The sequence below is a fragment of the Nomascus leucogenys genome, chromosome 8 (genome assembly GCF_006542625.1).
Source record: "Nomascus leucogenys isolate Asia chromosome 8, Asia_NLE_v1, whole genome shotgun sequence".
Lineage (NCBI taxonomy): Eukaryota > Metazoa > Chordata > Mammalia > Primates > Hylobatidae > Nomascus > Nomascus leucogenys.
The window spans coordinates 48,822,038-48,839,121 of NC_044388.1; positions in this window are offsets into that span (position 1 = coordinate 48,822,038).

Sequence of the window (17,084 nt, forward strand, 5' to 3'; positions counted from 1 at the left end):
TGGCAGAAGCTGGAATTGCTTCAAAGCCACCAATTCCTTCTTTGGCCGCTCACCAGTACTCTTTCTGCTGAGGGATGAGGGGCCACCAAGGGGGACAGAAGTAAGCCGAGCTCTGCTCGTTGCCCTCACACTGGCGAGCTCCTTAGCGTGTCAGCGGCGGCTCCAGGTAGTGTGGGCACAGCCAGGACCAGAGAGGCCAGCTCCCTGCTTGCCAGGGACCAGCATCTCCAGTGGATTCGAATGCAACCGACTGTGAAATGGATTAAAATATGTGAGTACAGGTTTCATGGACAAGTGACCGATCCCTGGGCTGGAGCAGGGAAAATACCAGAGGAGCCTCAGACACCTTATGGGGCAGAACATAAAGAGGTGCTTGAAAAAGAAAGGGTATGTCAAGAAGCCACATGACGAACCTGAAGGAGCTTCCAGCGGCCAAAAGTGGAGCAATTTGAGCAAGAAAATAAAAAATGAGAATAATGGATTCTAATCCACAGAATAAAAATAAATATTCATAAGTCCAGATTGATGTAAATAAATAATTGAATAAATAATAAACAACAGAGAAGAGACTGTTCTTCCTTATAGAAGAACCCAGGTTAACGATTGTGGAAGTAATGAGAAAAATACAAAATCATCACTAGGCAAACTTTACAGCAGCAATTGCTGTCGGCAAGAGCCACGGGTGGACGCTGAAACCACCGGGCAGGGCTTTGAGGAGAAGCAGGACATTCGCATTGTTGCAGCTGATGGGAAGTCCTGCAAACGCCACCTTAACCAAGTGATCCAGGGAAACCGCACCACTCCTAGGACCACGGACATCACATCCCCCAGACACGTGGCCGTGAGGAGGACACATGCTCCTCGGTGGGATTCCTGCCAAACGTGCACTAACCTCAGTGCAGCCGGAGGAAACATCAGACACACCCAACAGAGCGGCAATCCGCAGAGTGAGTGACCAGCACTGCCAGTGTCAGGAGCATGAGAGATGGGGCAGCTCTTGGACAAACCGTTAAGACTCTACTGATCTACTCCCCTGTGGAATAAAGTGAAAAGGCTTGGGATTAAAACATACGTTTAGCCGGGCGTGGAGGCTCACACGTGTGATCCCAGTACTTTGGGAGGCCGAGGCGGGCAGATCATGAGGTCAAGAGATCAAGACAATCCTGGCTAACATGGTGAAACCCCGTCTCTACTAAAAATACAAAAATTAGCTGGGCATGGTGGGATGTGCCTGTAGTCCCAGCTACTCAGGAGGCTGAGGCAGGAGAATTGCTTGAACCCGGGAGGCGGAGGTTGCAGTGAGCCGAGATCACGCCACTGCACTGCAGCCTCCAGCCTGGTGACAGAGCAAGATTCCATCTAAAAAAAAAAAAAAAAAAAGACACTTTTAAACCCTGGCAGCACTCAAGCATCATGTGGAAAGCTTGAGAACCACGTAAAATGTGCAATAGCAGTGAGGTCACTGAAGGGGCCAAGCGAAGTGGAGAGGGAAAAGGCTGCTGAGTCTGGCCAGTGTCGATGGATAGTTAGAGTAGTGCAGACCAGCATTTCTTATCTTTATTTAATAGCAGGTTTTTACAAATCAGCCTTATTTGAAAAACTGCCTAAACTCTCTTCTGCCAGATGGGTAGCTTACTTTGTGCACAGCACTATTTTAAGTTCTATTAAACATAATGAAGAAATAGAAGAGAAAATAAGAGATTACAGGAGAAACGCACAAATCAAAGATCAAAAAGCATGTCCGTCAAAGAAAAGAGAACCCTGGTACGCTGTGGGTCAGAAGGTAAATTCGTGTAGCCATTATGGAAAACAGTGTGGAAGTTCCTCAGAAGATTAAAAATGGAGCTACTATATAATCCAGCAACCTCACTACTGGGTGTATATCCAAAAGATATTGAAATCAATATATTGAAGAGATGCCTGCCCTCCCATGCTCACTGCAGGATTAGTCACGATAGCCCAGATCCGAAGTCAATCTTAGTGTCCCATCAGTGGACACACGGATAAAGAAAATGTGGTAGATGTGCACCATGGGGTAAGGTTCAGCCTGAAAGAGGAAAGAAGTCCTGTCATTTGTGACAACGTGGATGAACCTGGAGGACATGATTCTAAGTGAAATAAGCCAGGCACAGAGAGACAGATACCACATGATCTCATTCACATGTGGAATCTGAAAACGTCCAACTCATAGCAGTAGGTAGTACAATGGTGGGTACCGGGGCAGGGGTGAGGGGCTTAGGGGGATGTTGGTGTAAGGATACAAAATCTCAGACGGGAGGAATTAGTCCAAGAAGACCGTGGTACAGCGTGGTGACATATTTAATCACAGTGAATCGTGTACTTGAAAGTAGCTAGAAGAGTAGATTTTAAATATTCTGAGTGCACAGAAAGGGTGAGGTTATACATACATGTTTGATGTAGCCATTCCACAATGTGTGTGTGTATATACAAACATATTGTACACCATAAATATACACAATGTTTACTTTTCAATTAAAATAGATAAAAAGGAAGATTTTCTGACCAAAGTGAGTAGCTGATATAATTATATTATGCTGTTTTTAGATGCTAATTACATTACAGAAAATTTCCATTTGGTTAGGAAATGCGTTTTTTAAGTGCCCATTAGATGCTACATGTATTCTGAGCTACAACTTTGCGCAGCCCACTACAGGTGAGCGGGTCGGAGAGGCCCCGTCCAGGAAGAGGAAGCTGTGCTTTAATTAGAGCTGGGATGGGGGCTTGCCTGATTCTGCTACAGACGGAGACTTGAATCATTAGGAGATGCGAATAGGCTGAACGTGAGAGGCAGCAGTGAGGTTTGTTTTCTGTTGTTTATCTTTTTTGGGCTGAAGAGGGCAGCTAGGCCACTGGGCCCAAGGTTAGGAGGACAACTGGTGTCATGATAAAGATCTTTCAGGGTTTTGGTCAGATAATTGGGGTTGATTAATGTCATGGTGGGGCCTAGAGATTCTGAGGAGGAGGAGAGGAGTTCGGTTAGATGCCCAGCGGGTCACGAGGAGTGTGACTATGTGTGCAGAACACCCCCAAAGCCCACAGTGGGAGGCGACTTGAAGGAGGGGACCGTCACCTTGCAGAAGGCCGAGAGGCCCAGAGGCTCAGAAAAGGGATGAGGCCATTGGATTTTTGCCAGGAAAATGTCACTGGTGGTTTTGGTAAAAGTAGTTCCTCCAAGGCGAAGACCGAACTAGAGCTACTCAGCTGAAAATGTATTGAGGGGAGGAACCATGCCGTCGTGTATCTTTGTATTTCCCAAAAACATCTAGCCCAGAATATCACCTTCAAATTTTTGACACTGGGGTTCTGTGTTTTCCTGCTGAAAAGCTTCAACCAAAGCCACATTTCAAGCAATTAAGAAAAAGGCATCTTGGGAGGCTGAGGTGGGCAGATCACGAGGTCAGGAGTTCGAGACCAGCCTGGCCAAAATGGTGAAACCTCATCTCTACTAAAGATACAAAAAATTAGCCGGGTGTGGTGGTGCGTGCCTGTAATCCAAGCTACTTGGGTGGCTGAGGCAGGGGAATTGCTTGAACTCAGGAGGCAGAAGTTGCAGTGAGCCAAGACTGTGCCATTACACTCCAGCCTGGGCAACAGGGTGAGACTCTGTCTCAAAAAAACAACAACAAAGAAAGGCATCGATGTGAAAATAAGTAAACAGCATCAAGATGCATTTAAGGAATACATTTTACAGTGCAAAGGAGAAGAATGGAAGACTGGCGTAGAGGGAGGCATTGAAAAAAAGTTAAGGTCAAGAGATATTGTCCTAGGGTTTGACATAAATCAACATGATTCGTCAATCCTAATGTGTGTTTCTGTTCTTAAGAAAATATCTATATGGTTTTGCTAATAATACATGTTTATCCCCCCAGAAGTATAAAATTCGGGGAAAAAACTGAGACCAGAACAATTTATACCGATAACGTGTGACCCCACCACCTATGTTGGTAACATGGTGGGGATTTCCCCGAGGCTTGCGGAGTTTTCTCAGAGTTAAGATCCTATCATGCATGCAATTTTGCGTATGCTTTCTTCCCTTAACCTCATATCATAAGCATTTTCCCCAAATTAACCAACATTTTCATATCGTTTTCCTAACTGTGTAGATGTGCCACTGCATATTTAATGGTTCCCCCATGTCTAGATACTTAAAATATTTCTAAGTTTTACAGTAACCAATGCTGAGATGGACATCTTTGCAAAAGAATGGTCCCACTGCTCTCCAGAAGGGAGCACGTGCATTTTAGCTGCGTGGTTATTGTCCTGTGTGTTCTCATTTAAATGGGTGTGAATTTGCTTTTTCTTTTTAGGAATCATTCACTCCTTTATTCATTTATTTGAAAAGACTTTATTTGGAAATCGAATACGTGGGAACACAGTTCTCGCACGGGCAGTCTCAGAGAGCAAGAGAGACAAGGTCCCCCAGCCCACGTGGCACTCACAGAAACAAACACCGCGAAAGAGAGGCAGAGGTTGGCCAGCACAGGAAGAGAGGCGCTGTGGGAGAAGCGAAGGCGCCTGAGGTGTGGGAGTGCCCGGGACACCGAGGGCCTCCCTGAGATGCAGCCTTGGAGTAAAGACCTTAATGAAGGCAGGGAGCAGGCAGGCATCCAACAGGGATTATTACTGAGGCTGAAAATGTTCTCAATATTCATCGTATTGGGCTCATTCCTTAATGAGACGTGTGGCAGAGGCTGTCCTCCCTCCCCAGCTGCTCCTGTTGGCTTCAAGCAATGCTACCAACCCGTCCCCTCCATGTGTTCCTCTCTAAATGGAATCACAGTGCCTGCTTCACCTCCCCACTGGGTTCTGTGAAAAATTAAAGGGCTGGTGCAGAGAATCTCACTAAGTCAGCCGCAGACCAGACACGAGGTTGACCCTCTGCAGCTTGTCACTGAATGCCAGTCTGATGTGACTCCTATGTGGAGTCCTCTGACCTCCTTGGGGGCCTCAGTGTGTAAACAGGTGCCAGGCTGAGCCACCCCCTCGAGGCTCCCTCCCCCTCGCATGTGGCTTCATGTTTCAAAACCAGTTTTGGAGAAGAATCCTCCCTGCGGTGGCTGTGCTCCTAGGAAGGACCCGGCAATCCCGCCCCTGCCCAACAGGCGTGGACACCTGCGGCACTTCCTTCCAGAGCCCCGCAGCCTGGACAGGAAGTTACCTCACTGTTCCCACCCAGGGCCACTCCAAAGCTGTGCTGAAGAAAACCTGCCTGCAGGGAAGTGATCAGCGTTATGGTCAGAGGAAACCTAGTTCCTCCTGACCTCCCCTTGGCCCTAACCTGAGACGCCTGGGGCCGGAAATAGAGAAGCCTGCTGTTAACCTCAGTGTCCCCGGCATTCTGCACAGGTCACGAGCCCTGTGTTCCCTGTGTGTCTGCCCATGAGTGCCATATTCGCACACCCAGGCCAGGTCCACCGACCTAGCCCGCTTTGGGAGTGAACTGCCAGCTGCTTTTTACGGGACAGTCCTCCAGAACATCCCTCTGGTGCTGCAAAGCCATTTCTCAGCCAGACTTGCTACCTTCCATCCCAAGTGCCACTCCCGGTCATGGTTTCCTGTCCCCGGTGATGGCGCCGCGGCCCCTGGTCCTCAGCGTCTCTGGGGTCCTGCCTCCCGGGGCGTTCAAAGACAGCCTCCCTGAGCAGCACCCTCCCTGATCCCCAGGGCTACCCTGGCCCAGCAGCATCCAGTCCTTCCACTGGGGCTCTCTTGCGCCTCCAGTCCAGCCTGGAACCCCTGGCACAAAATGTCTAATGTGCCTCTCTCAGCCCCCTGTTTTCTCCAACTGTGTTGTTCAAAGACTGTGGTTCTCAGACCCCATAAATCAAAATCTCACAGCTGTCTGATGGAAGTGCAGATTCCTGGGTCCATTGGCTGAAGCCAGATAGCTGGTTGGGGCCTGCAAGTGATTCTGACATCCAGTGATGTTGGAGAGCCAGTGACCTGCCCGTGGAGTACAGACTCCTTTGCTGGCTTTGAGGCTCCCCACGGTCTTCCTGGATGGGCTCCAAACCTCCTTTCCGGCTCCTATGCCCTGGGTCCCACCCCCAGCCCAGACTACTTGCTGTTCCACTGTCACACGGGAGGAGTTACTGTCAGGCTGGGCCCTCCGCCTAGAATTCCTGCTTCTATGGATTGAAATCTCATGACTTCGAAGTTCAGGGGAAACGCCACCTTCTTCATGATGCGTTCTCTAGTTCCCCCAGCTGCCTCCTCCCCTTTCCACTGTGTCATCAGTGTCTTTCATTCCACCTTCAGCTGCCCTGGAGGGTGACAATGTCCCTGAGTGAGTTGACGTGCCCCCAGTGCCAGGCCAAGGGACTGTGCGTGTCCCCTCACAGTGGCTCCGTGTCCTAGCCATCCTTGTGTCTTCCTCCATGACGGTTCTGTGCCTCACAAAAGCTATTGGGGTGAAAGAAATCACAGAACCTGAGAAGAAACCCATGCTTTATTCAGACTCAGGATGCGATTCTAGCTTGAAACCATTGCAAGAGGAACGCCACCAATGTCAAGTTCTGCTTTTGCGAGCCCCCTTGCCAGAAGGGAGGGAGCATGTGCAGTAGAATGTCTCCTCACTTCACAGGCCAGGGCGCCACTCCGAAGCAGAGACTCAGGAAAAGGCAGAGGAGTGTTCACTGGCATGTGGGGAGTGCAGCATGGGATACCAGTCAGGAGGGGTGGAGGGGAGGAGGGCGCGGCGCGTCAGCAGGACGGACAGTGGCCCCGCACCACGCAGCATGGCTCCTGCTTACGTTTCTCTGAGAGGCCTGGTCACACCATAGAGTCCGTGGTCCCTGGAAAAGTAAAGTCCCTCCTGGGGTTGCGCAGTGCGTGCTGGGACACCATCCTCCACTACACAAATGAAAAAGCCAACAGAATCTCGCTCCGACTGCCACAAGGGTGCCTTCTCTGTAACTCTCAAGTGTCCTTCTGATGCCAGATGGCCCCGTTTTAACCGGGAGATCAAAATGAACACATCCTGGAACTTAACTTTGCAACTGGAACTTGAACTTGATTTTCAAATGGAATTCGGAAGTTTCCATGAATTAAAAAAGGAGGATGGTTTATAATGCATAAGCCAGACTGGTAGAGGAGAAGAATGTATCAGGGGCTTTTTATACAGACAGTATAAAAAGAAGTCAGGAAAGAGTACAAACTTCACCCCCAAAAGGAAGGTAAATAACTTATAAAATAAAAAGTTCACATAAATCACAAATTAGCAACATTTAACATTTTAAGCTTCCCAAAAGTTCTGTGCAGCTCATCCTTGATGAACATGCCCAGATGGAACCTGGAAGAATTAATTTGTGAAACTGTGATGGTCTCATCAGAGACTCATCAGCCTTGAACATCAGAGTGCTCAAGGTAAAGCAAAATACATCTGCCAAAGAAGCGTAATTAAAATACTCACAGCATAACTCCTGAGATCTTATCTTTGATATAAGTTAGCTCCATTTACACTTAGCGGATAATACCAAATTAAAACAGAGATTAAATTCAGTGAGCAGAGAAAACAGCCTAGCCCATGGATTTATTCTCAATGCACTGCCTCCTGGCTTTGGTGCTTTTGCAAAGAATTGAAAGAAAAAGCACAACATTCAGAATAGAAAGGGAATTTCTGAAGGGAGTTTCATAACTGAAATTTCAGTTTGAACTGGATGAGGGACGCTGTTTAGTTCAGTGACCACTGAGGACCTCTGGCAGGCTTCGGGGTGTGCAAAGACAGCCAGGATTCCGCCCGCCCCGGTGGAGGGCCCCATAGCACAAAAGGACCAAGAAGCGATGGCGAGAGGACAGCCAGGGTGCTCACAAGCTCAGCAGGAAGGAGGCCACATCTCCATGGAAGTCTCAGGATGGTTCTGGTAGAATTGTCCTCTTGAAACCCTCTGCTGCCATTGTTGGGTGCTGTCCAATATGCCTTATGCAAAACACTGACAAAAGCATACACCTTTCTGGAATGCTGGCACGTGCTGTGCAATGCCCAAACTGTCCCTGTGAGGTGAATGCCCCGGCAGGATGCATGTCCACTCCTGCAGGGCCATGGGTGCCTCCCTTGTCTCATTCCTGTGCTTCAACCCTTCCCAGAACTCTGCAGGTTTGACATGAACTGACCGAGCCACACCTAGTGCATGAATGAGCAGCAGGGCCTCTCTGCAATGGCTGCTTCAAGGGCCACAGAATACGCATTGCGTGGTGCCCCCAGTTATTCCCTCTTTTGCTCATTGGACCACCCTGATAAGCTGCAGGGAGGCAGGAACCTCCTCTAAGGCAGCAGGAGAGGGGTGGATGGTGCAGCTGACAGGTGCATCTCACGCCTCCGTGTTCTCCATGGGGAGGGAGGTGGGCTAAGAGACGAGTGGGGCAGAGGCCTGGGCCAGCGTGAAGTGTCAGGAGTAAGGGGGGAGAAGACTAGAGGGGGCAAATCCAGGAGGCAGCTGAGGCTGCACTGTGCAAATACAAGCCTGGTTACGTCTGTGTAGCTTAGCTTCCCCGGCCCACCTGAGCCAGAGCTGGGTCTGCCCGTGCTCCCGCTTCTATTGACATCCAGCATCTCCAAATGGCCTCTCCCATCTCAATGGGCTCATCTCCGAAGCCGAGTCTTACAGCCTGCTTCTCCTCCCCACCAGGCTATAGCGGGAAATCACTGAGGAAACTATGGTTGAATGCATCGCACGGCCTCTCTGGTGCCTGAGAGAGGCTTCACAGCCAGCAGGCTGCCGCTGGTGGGCAGGTGCTGCATGGAGGTACCGCGCCTCCCATTCAGTGAGTGGGAAGGGCAAGGAGAGCTTGTCAGGGGAGTGGGCCAGGCTATCACATCAGATGGGCCAGGCCTCGCGTCGCTCTCTGCATCATAAGAAATGTCTGGACTTGAGTGCATGGGTTTGTGGTACTGCAATGCCACAGTACCTTGGGGAGCCCCCCAGGCAAGCCCAGAAAGTTCTGGGAGGCCACCGCCCTTCACTCAAGTTCAAAGGTTCAAAGCAGGGATTCCGTGTCACACTTGCGAAGGTGCCCACCCCAACAGAAGCTGTGGCTCTGCGGGACACGTGCGGGGCAGACCTCTAAGGCCTTGTCCCAGTGGAACCGCCCTCCCACTTGGCCTGGGTAGCCGCTCACGCTTCTGAAACGGGAAAAATCAACTGCATTCCTGAATGGGAGCCTCAGAGCATTAGAAAAGGTAATGTTCCGATTTTTTAAAGCTAAACGTACGTGGAGGGAAGCTGAAAGAGGACTTTTGATGAGTCACCTAATGTTGATGTTGAAATAAACCTAATGACCCTCTGGCTAAAATCTGTTCTCGCTCGGGAAGCACCTGAACCCTCGTTCTCCTGCCGCTGCTCTGACCTCTGGAAAGCAAGCAGCAAAGGCACACTCAGCAGCTCCCGCTCCAGAATGCCCTCCCGAGTCCTCCCAAGCAGCCAGAGGACAACTCCACACCCAGGACCCAGAGTGGGAACCAGGCCTCAGGTTCCTGGCCCATTTGTCATTGCCCAGGGTCCTCCTGCCAGGAATCCTCCTGCATCCTGCCCTGCCTAGAGAAGCCCAGCTCTTCCATCAAAGTTCTGCTCAAATGTCACTGCATGTTACGTCTTCCTCACACACGCCCACTAGCCTAACTGCATCATGCTTGGTCTGCTGAGCCATGTGTGGGGTCTTTCCTTCCCAACCCTTCTCTCCCTGAGAGGTGCAATGACCTCATATTGAGGCTGTCCACTCCCCCACTCCCAACCCCATTCACCAAACCTGGGAGGCACTAGCTTAACGCATCATGGTTAAAAGAAACAAATGGTTGAATTGCACAGAGAAGACACTGTTTCCCAGGAGATGTGCCCTGCACAAGATCCCTGCAGCACATGCTGGGAGGCTCTGCCCAGGTAGCGCTTGGGAAAGAAGGATGTATGCCCTGGGCTGCTGGGAGCACTGTGGAAACTCTGGGATCCCCCTCCTCTTAAGGGCTGTGCTACCCTCATTTGGAAACAATACAGAGGCTTCTCTCCTGCAAGAAAACATGCCCCCTGCCTACCCACGATCCACCTGGCTGGGGAATCTGCCTAGCTGGGGACCAGGTGGGCATGCTAAGGAGGAATGGGGCTGTGTCTGAAAGAAAGAGATGCCAGCAGGATCCGGGAGAGTGCTCATGGTCCTGGGATCTGAGTGCTGGGCCAAGGAGGTGTGGGGAGCATGGATTCATGTAGGAGAGAGTGGTTCAGTCTGTGGCCATGCTCCTGGGACACAGCACTGAGCATCCAGCAAGGCCCCAGGAGATGCTGAAACACACAGCTAGGATGGCTCCCAGGAACGTGAGACAGCACTGACTACAGGAAGCCAGGCAGAAGTGCTGCAGCCAGGGCGTGCTGCGGGAGAAGGGCTGGGAGGATAGAGCTCGCGCACTGCGTCAGAAATCTTCACATACTACTTGTCCTCAGTACGAGCCAAGGTGGGGGTGAGGAACAGCTCACTTACCAAAACTCTCGAGACCCCTTGGGGAATTTGTGCTTCTCGTTTCCGCAAATCTGGGCTCTGCAAGGTTCCAGGAGACACAGCAAGGGTGCCACTAGACTCTAAGCTATGGGAGGCCTCTGGGAGGCTCCTTGGGTGGAGGTTGGCAGCAAGAAGGCCCATGTTGACCCTGGTCATCAGGAGGTGTGGAGCTGCTGCTGTACAATGGGGCAGGACCCCGGCAACCCATCCAGGCACCTCTTGGCTCTCCCTGTGTGTATTGATGGAAAATGGTACGTGGAGGTGCCGCGCCCCTGGACCAGGAAGGGCACGGTGACCAGTTCAAAGCCCTCAAGGATGAAGGCGTGGGTCTGGCCACTGAGCTGTTGAGGAAAGGTGGGAGCATCTAGAAAGGACAGAGCAGGAGGCACTCGCTGAGTCTTCACTGGGGTTCCAGCTGCAGTGGCTGAGGCTGGAATTTGTTCCACTAACTTTCCTCTTCTAAGTTTTCTCCAGGATGAAGTTGCTATTTGAATTTCAGATAAACAACAAGTAGTTTCTTTAGTGTAAGTACATCCCAAATATTGCATGGAATACACCTACACTAAAACAAGCTACTCAATGTTTATCAGAAATGCCAATTTAACTGGGAGTTTTGCGTTTTTAGTTGCTAAAACTGGCAACCCTCCTCCAGGGATGGAGGCCAACTGGAACCAGGAGGAGCTGCCCTCAGGAGCTATGGGAGGAAATGGATCACAGCAGAATGAGGTGTAGACTTGGGTGGATGTTGCTGTGCACTGCTTGGATTCCCACTTGGGAGTGAGAGGTTAATTCCCTCGGGTACTGAGACTACTCCTGGGAGGTGGTTCTCAGCAGGCAGCCTTCTGTGGTGATTGCTCCAGGTGGAGAAAACCGCCTTCCCAGGTCACGTCTCCTCTAGAGGCAGCTAGCACCCAATGCCGGCTCAGTCAGGGATGCGGGGGCCCTATCCCTTCACTCCATGTTGGAACAGGCTCGTCCTAGTTCCAGAGCTTTCTGCAGCGTTGACTGGAGTCCATTTGGCTTGGCATTGCATCACAGGCACCTCTCGGCCCAGTTCTGCTCCCTTCCCCTTGACTTCCAACCAAGCATGCTCCCTAATCATACATGCTAACCTCCATCTCAGAGTCTGCCACTGTCCCTGTTAAAGGCTGAAGGAGGACTAGGATCACTGTCAACAAAAGCACGAGCCAAGAGGCAAGACATAGTCATGTTTAGAGCTTATTACTATGAGCCACTCACTACTTCTAGATGTCATGGTTCAAAGGTGATTGAAAGACAACTCTGTGTTTCCCAATGCCTGCCGGATAAATAACTCAGCATGGATGGTGAGACAGCATCTCTAACTTCGCCTGTCTCCCCGGTAAACTTGTTCCTCCTCCTCAATTCTTTATCAGGTTCTTGGTAATAGTAGTCCCCCCTTATTCTCAGGGGATAAATGTGTTCCAAAACCCCTAGCAGATGCCTGAAATAGAAGATAGTACTGAGCCGTTTATAGACTATGTTTTTTTCTGTACGTACATAGCTAGGATAAAGTGTAACTTATAAATTAGGCACAGTGAGAGATTAACAACACTAATAATAGCATCAAGCAATGATGACCATACGCTGTAATGAAAGCAATGATGACCATATGCTGTAATGAAAGCTGTGGATGATGTTGCCCTCTCTAGTGTCTCACTGCATGGCACTTGCCCTCTAATGGCCTGACGGCTGCCACATGGCTGACGGGCCAGCAGCATATACAGTGGGGTCTGCTGGACAACGCAGTGGTTCACTTCCCAGAAGGGATGAAGCGGGACCCCGTGCGATGTCACCACCCTGCAAAGAATGGCATGCAACTTCAAACACGAAGTGTTGATTTCTGGAATTTTCCATTTCTTATTTTCAGACTGAGGTTGCCCTCAGGTAACTGAAACTGTGGAAAGGGAAACGGTGGATACAGGGGACTCCTGTGTCATTCCCGATCCTGGAAACCCTCCAGCAACCCCTGACTCCCTGACCGCCTCACTCCCTGCCGAGCACGTCCACTCAGCCCCGTACCTGCTTGTCCTTCCCTCCTTTGCCACCCATGCACCTGCCCATCTGAGAGCTCTCTGCCTCACCCCCGAGGCCTCCCCGGCCTCCTGACCATTGTTCTCTCTCGGGCAGTACCCACACTATGGCCAGATAAGTCCTCCTTTACTGTAGTTCTTACCTTATTACGGGGGAATATGAGCCAAAGCCATGTGACTCGCTGCCAGGTAGGAACTAACAGAGCCAGCGCATGCTTCTCCCGTATCGTTCTCTCCATCAGGTGGCCAGGAATGTTCCGGATCCCCATGGCTTTGCCATGGATATCTCATTTGAACAAGAAGTAATCCCCAGAATCTCAGGGGGTCTCGTTACCACAGCATAACCTAACCTTTCTAGAAAGATACACTCCTCTCTCCAGCATGCCCAGAGTCTTATGTGTGACAAGTGACGGTATGCTGTTTCACAAAATTTCGCTGAAAGAGCCATTGATGAACTTTAGAATGACCCAACATTAGGAGCTGTTACAAATGGGTGGAATTAGACAAAGCCATTTGCCTTTCACCTCTTGCTTCAGTTTTCAGAAAATTGCCCAAAGGTATTGCAAACCATTTGCATTTTCATTGGCTTGGTTAAGGAGTTGGCAGTATCAACTGGCCCTGTGTAAAGCCACGTCACTGCTTCTGTAGAGAGCATGACACGTCAGAGAGGTGGGAAGTGTTACCAGGACTCTTCTTAGAATGCTGGCAAGAAGAGCAGGCGAAAAGGGAAGAGCTGTTTATAAACAGGAAAAGGAGACGGCATCACCTTGTATCCTTGGCTTCTCATTATGTCATCGATTACAATCACAAGTCTCATTTCCTACAAGCCTGAAAGTGGGTTCTACTCTGCATCTAGGAAAAAGCCCTGCTTACTAACTCTGTGCCCTCGAAGAGATCACAAGCTGGTCCTGAATACCCTGTGTCCTGGGAATGCTTACTGTCGAAGCTCTGCAAATTTCTCATTGAAGGCACTCAGGGCATTCTGCAAATTGAATTAGGAAAACGTATACAGCTCTACATGAAAAAATCCAGGTTTATGCTCTGTATTGTATTACCAAAGAATTTATCACTTTTCAAATAACATTCAATTATTTTAAACTGAGTGTGCAGTGAGAGCATTTATAATATAATCTCATTTCCAGAGTGTTCCATCCCAACTCCTCTCTGGTATAAGTAGCTTCGAGGGTTAGATTTTTTTTTTTCCAGAGGATTAAACATTCGAGAAGAGTGGCTAAGAGGCAGCACCGGGTTTCTCTCATTTCCTCAGAGTGAATTTAGCCTGTGAAGAAGAATAAAGTGAAGGTCAATGGTTAGATCCATGGCTTAAAAAAAAAAAATGCAGCTTTCCTTACTCTGAATTTACCATAACCAAAAAGGCCACAAGGCAGCCATTGATGATCCTAAGTTACGACAGAAAGAAGAAAACACCTACTTAGGGTTAAAGGAGGATTCGGTGGTCACCTGCTGCCAACCTCCACTTCACAGGGGAGGAGGATGAGGCCAGGGAAGATGTTCTTACCCACGCTGACTTGACCAGAGGTGAAGTGCCCCCTCCTGTGACAGCCTGCACTCGGAGGCTGATTCTGAAATAGTCATGCCAAACGCAGCCAATCCCTGTGTACAAGGAGAAAAAACAGTTCCTCAGAGCTGTGTCCTTGGGCCAGCCATCTGGACCTCTCACAATCTCTTTCCTTCTCCCTACACTTGGGCTGAATCCCGCCTTCCCTGACTGCCAGGTTTGGTTTGGGGGCCAAATGAGTGAAAGTCTGTGAGATGCCCCTAATTATTGAAGTGCGTAGTAAATGATAATAGCCCTGATTTGTTGAACATGATGATGTGCCAGGCATTGCGCAAAGCATCATTTCACCATCACAACAAATACTGCTGGGAGGCAGGGACACCCCCACCCTCCTTGTACACCCAGAAGTAGGACTTTGGTTAAATGGTTCTCCCAAGGCCTCACAGCCTTGAAAACTCAAGCACTTATTTAATCCCCAATGATACTACCTTTTGGCCATGCAATGTGTCATGGCCAATAATTAGATTTGCAAACACATATAACCCAAGAGGATTAGAAGAGACATGTATTCTATATAAATTACATGAAAATAACACTTTCAGTATTTTTCTGATTTTTTCTGGTAATTAAAAATGATTGCCCTTTATATTTCTTCATGGATACTGTTGCATCGTTTTTAGCCAATTGTAGCCCCTCCCCCTTTTAAAGAGTGAATTAGTGAGAGAATAGTGTTATCCAAGATTTTAAGAATCTATTGTGTGTGTGTGTGTAGGGTGGGTTTTTCTAAAATATTTTACTTGCATGTGAATGTATAATTTTAAAGATTGGCTTTTAAAATACTGAATTGAGGTAAATTCAGCTTTTCTTGCAGACTCTTTATGATAAATGTGAAATTGAAAATGGAAATGCTCCATTCAGATGGTGTGCCAACTATAATCTCAACATACGGATAATTCACTAAATAAGTAACTTCCTCGTGGAATATCACAGTCAGCCTTTGTTTTGGGTACACATTCAATGGACTGATTTCCTATTAGTTTCTGCTTGTCAACAAGTTGTGTCATTTGCTGATAAATATCCAGCCTTTTACTAAGGAACACCGATTTTCTCAAGTCTCAGTGTGTGCAGGGGGTGGGAGTTTGGTGGGGAAGATTTTCAATTTGAGAACCTTTGCCGTTTTTTGTTTCAATCATGACTAAGATATAAAAGTCCTTGGTCACCATTGCCAGTTGCTACCTGTTCACTGCCTCCCTGAGGGGTAATGAGGCCATCCAGAGTTTCAGTGATTAAAATGTTTTATTATTTGTATTCACATCATCGTTAAGAAAAATAACTTCTAGTGGATAAATATGGCAAATGAGTAAACCAGAAGATGGCGTTGAAGATTAGCAATTACATTTAAAAACAAGGTAGTGGTGTGAAGGCTCAGAGTTTCACACGACTGTTGTTCTGAACTAAAAGCAGAGGATGTGGATGAGTGAGGGGAGGGTATGTTGAAAATGACTAAACCCGGTGCAGAGGACATGTGTACGAAAGTGCAAAATGCTCTCATTTGCCATTTTTGTCCTTAGCAAACTCCTCTCTGGCATGTTTGTGAACGTTTGAGGGAAAGGTAACCACTGATTAAAATATAATGCAATAAGAAGGCAACGATTTTTGCTTTGTTCACTGATGTGTTCCAAGTGCCTAGGATGGTTCCTGACCAGTAGTAGGTGCTCAAAATATATTTGTCAAATGAATGAATCTGTGAAAGGAAAGGAAGAAAAACAGGTTGTGACCAGAACTTCTTGTGAACAAAACCCTGTTGTTTATTACACAGACTTTGGTAATGGAAAACTTACTTGGGTGAAATAAAAAATGGCATCCTGTTAATTTCTGAGAATGTCTGCTGGTTTTAGGAAAAGCACACCTATCCATACCTCACTACCTGTTTTCCTCTAGCCTAAACATAGTTTCTTCTTTGGTTAGGAGACATTGACCCAACATATAAGATTAAAACAAAAACTGAGAAATAAGTGAAATCAAAAGCTTTTCAAAAGTTGCAGGTTGACCTAAGGTGGTGGTGGTCTAAAATCATATAGAAACCAGTGATCTGATGGTTTACCTGAAAATGCGAAGTAAATACACATACTCGGCATCCCAGACGATCGAAAGGTCAACGGGTGAAAGCTCAGGGGGTTAATTTTGCGATTAAAGACATCTTGGAAAAGTATGTAAAAGCCCTGGTCCACTTAACTATTATTCCTATTTTGGGCTTTTATTTATTTATGTTGACATGGAGGCTTGCTCTGTCGCCCATCTCGGCTCACTGCAACTTCAGCCTCCCGGGTTCAAGCGATTCTCGTGGCTAGTCCTCCCAAGTAGCTGGGACCACAGGCGCCCGCCACCACGCCCAGCTAATTTTTGTATTTTTAGTAGAGATGGGGTTTCACCGTGTTGGCCAGGTTGGTCTCGAACTCCTGACCTCAGGCGATCCACCACCTCAGCCTCCCAAAGTGCTGGGATTACAGGCTTGAGCCACAGCGCCCGCCTATTTTGGGCTTTTATACCCCACTAGTAAACTGCTTTCCTCCAGGTGGAGGTTAAAACGACATCATTTTAAGGTGAACTGAAGTCTGGAAGTGATTAAGCACTTGGACCTCTGGGGAATCCTCTCCCCGCCCCCATCTCTTTCATGCTAAGATAATTAAAACTTTGGGTCGGGGCATTGCCTGAGTCACTTCAATTCACCAGCCTAATAGATGCAAAAGGATGTAAGCATGTCAGCCACGCAGAGACAGTATCTGAATCAAGCTTAACTCCAGGGAGCTGGGCCATTTCCTATTTTCTTTTTAGTGAGCGCGATGTTCTCTAAACACCGCGGAGAGGCAGGGTTCTCGGCGATGGCCTTGCCAAGGGTGCTCCCGCAACCTCCACCTCCAGTTCTGTTTGGACCATTCCTCCGTCTTCCGTTACACGCTCTGCAAAGTGAAGTCCCCTTCGCCCCGGATTCCCGCTACTACACGCCCCCC